At 29.5% G+C, this 3,158-nt stretch overlaps 1 protein-coding gene across 1 annotated transcript in view; it reads left to right on the top strand.

Moving 5' to 3' along the window:
- Positions 1–2,930: 2,930 nt before the first annotated feature.
- Positions 2,931–3,158, top strand: part of LOC105450917 — a gene marked incomplete at its 3' end in the record, with an annotated part of 1,091 nt that continues 863 nt past the window's right edge. The window contains exon 1 of the mRNA XM_011691036.1: positions 2,931–3,109. The remainder of the gene's footprint in view (positions 3,110–3,158) is intronic.

The following is a 3,158-nucleotide window of genomic DNA, read 5'->3' as shown; positions in this document are numbered from 1 at the left end:
GCGCTTTATGTATTATGTAAAGACTAAAAGTGTTATTATAAAAAAGAAAATATTATTGTACAATGTTATTGCGCAATGTGTTTGCAGAAATATTAATAAAAATAATCTTATATTCACATATGTAATCCTTGTATCAATATTAATAAAAGGAGCGATAAGTCAGCTTTTGTTTTTAGGAGTTTGCGTTGTGCCATACCTGAGCGCGCCAACTTTAGACGATCTGATTAGTTAACTTTAAACACTTATAATTCAAAAACTACTATAGCCTCAACATTTTGGTATTGGAACTTTTGTCTTAAAATGATCTCAGGAATCTACCCTTAAGCGTTGGTCCGGTCATTACGGGATACTCTGTATATATACAGGGTGTCTCGTACTCAATGGTACAGCGTTTGTGGGGAAGTAGTGTGGACCAAACTGAACAAAAAAGTTCTCTGCCATTTTGCGATCTTCGCAATAGTTTTCGAGATATTAATGTATAAAGCTCGTCGAATCTGAACGCGCGGCGAGATACGCCCGCCCGCCGCCGACCGCAATCACCTCCCCCGCGCGCCTAGTTGGCGGCGCGTGGTGGGAGTTATCCATTGCTGTGCGCTAGACAATCATTTACCCCCACAAGCGCTGTATCATTGAGTACGAGACACCCTGTATATGTATAATTATAAAATGGTTAGCTGTATTTTGTGTGGTTTTTCCAAAGCAAAAAATTGTGGAGTTACTTTTTATATGTGAGTATCTGTTATTATTATTACATTATCTAATATGTAAACTGTTAAAATAATTTTTAATTGTAAAACAATATATTTTTATAGATTTCCAAAAGATCCTACAAGGTATATGGATAAATTTTGTAAATAAAGGCAGCGAATGGAAACCGAAAAAAAACCACTAATCACACTTTGTAACAATTACGTTACCTGGAAGTAACAAGTAATGTAACAATTGTTATGTTATTATTACATCTGGAAGATGTAACTTGTTACTTTCATGTTACTATTTCAAGATTACATGTAAAAGTTTGTCATTGTAACATAACTTTTTAACGTTAGAGTAACATTGTGCGAATATATCTTTGATATAAATATAATGTTGAATATTACTTATATGTGATATATTTTACATATTTTATTTTTTAAATTAGAATATAGATTTATAAACATTTATATATTATAATATTAATTGCTGTGTCAATCTTCTGTGAATCAACTTTATAATTGCAGGTTTATTATAATAAATAAAAATCTTTCTATTTATAAATAATATTTTTATAAAAATATCTTTTTAAATCTTTAAGAAGAAAATAGATTTAAAAATAGGTAAATGAAATTATTTCCACTTATAAAATAGATTACCTTTATTAAAATATTTCTATGTTTAACGCTGCTTTACATAATTACATCTTAAAATGACAAAAAATAATAAATGTAATTATTTTAATTTTTTAAATTTGAAGACATCTTTCCTTCAATTTTATTAATGTTCAAAGAATGTTGAAATTTTTAATGGCAATATATTAAAATAAATAATAGTGTATATATAAAAAATATGCATGAGTAAATATATCTATACATATTTTTTTCAATATTTAAACACCCTGTGTTTTTAGAAAATGCGGATTATTTATTGTTTATATACATTATTATTTCAATCAGTTTTTACAGTATTTGCCTATACTTTCTAAATTGTTTACAGTATTTGTTTAGATATGAAAGGTATAGAATATATAATAGAAAAAATAAGTTCTTTCCACAATGTATCATTAGCTCAGTGTTAGCGTACAAGTCTACTGTTCTAGGGATCTCAGGTTCGAATCTCGATGTTTTCAAAATTATAAACCGTATAAATTGTAATAATTAATAATTAAATAGAAAATATACGAAATAGTAAATACAGATTAAACTCTAAAAATAATATGTAATAAAATAAAATAAAAAATTTTTTTTTCAATATTTACGTAATTGAGTAACATAACTGTTATGTGAAATGTAACATTACGTTGTTACGTTGTTAAGGCGGAAATTGAAACTTACATTTAAGTTAGTTGTAACATCAACATAACATTACTTGTTACGTTGAATTGTGTAACAGTAATGTAACAATAACATAACTGTGTTTAGTGGGAAATTACTGTCATACGTTCAAAGCATTTTATACCAAAGATTGTTTCGATAAAAATTCTCTTAGTGTGACCCGTCTCAAACCACATGCGATCCCAAGTATTCGCGTAAAACAGTTGAAATATGTGAGTTAATAGAATGAAATGTTGTGACTATCCTCGCGATTTCGAAAGTTGAAAAACATGTAACTCAGCTCACTTCAGACTTCTCAGACAACACGTATATCTTAAAAACGTCCAAAAGACGTCTTAAAAAAGATGTCTTTAAGACTTTACTTAAATAGTCTTTAAGACTTTAAATAGTCTTAAGACGACTTTAAGTAAAATCCTAAAGACGTTTTTTTTATGACGTCTTTTTGATGTCTATTTTAAGACATTTTGACAGACAATAATGTATGTCTAAAAACGTCTTTATGATGTATTTAAGACGTCTTTCAGACATACATTGTCTAGATTAAATTATATTTATTATAACGCTGTATATTATAATAATGCTTTAGCTTATGTATAAATACTGTTTAAAAAATTATTAATTGTATTACATTATAAAAATTAATAGCAGCTAGCTAGATTTACATTACTCGGATTTAACATTTGTGTATTCCGCGCGGTTTCGGGTTCGTATGGTTCGTGCCATGCCGGCCACGCCATTATCACAGTGTATACAGTAGCGCAACTCTCTGCGGTTTTTGTGTTGGCCAAAACGGAGTGCGCATGCGCGAAATGAGTAAGTTCCCCAGTAATGCCATCTGAGGTTTTATCTCACTTTCTCTTATTCTTTTGTCCGCTCTCTTTCTAGCTCATCTCATCTATAGATGTGCAGATTTAAGGCCATCACACATAAAATCCCGTAAGGTTGTAAGACATAAGCGTAAGACGTAAAACGTAAAGTCCATCACACACAGATGGCGTAAACGTAAACTTCAACCAGAAAACGCGAAAAAGTTCCATGCGTTGATGATTTTTGGCCATAAAATTTTAATTGGATCACTGGCAAGTATTTATAGAATATTTATTTATCATTACAGTAATTTATAAAATA

This window comes from Wasmannia auropunctata, unplaced genomic scaffold (assembly GCF_000956235.1).
Source record: "Wasmannia auropunctata unplaced genomic scaffold, wasmannia.A_1.0 LD336053.1, whole genome shotgun sequence".
NCBI lineage: Eukaryota > Metazoa > Arthropoda > Insecta > Hymenoptera > Formicidae > Wasmannia > Wasmannia auropunctata.
The sequence above is the reverse complement of the archived record's forward strand: the minus strand, read 5'-3'. Positions and strand labels throughout refer to the sequence as shown.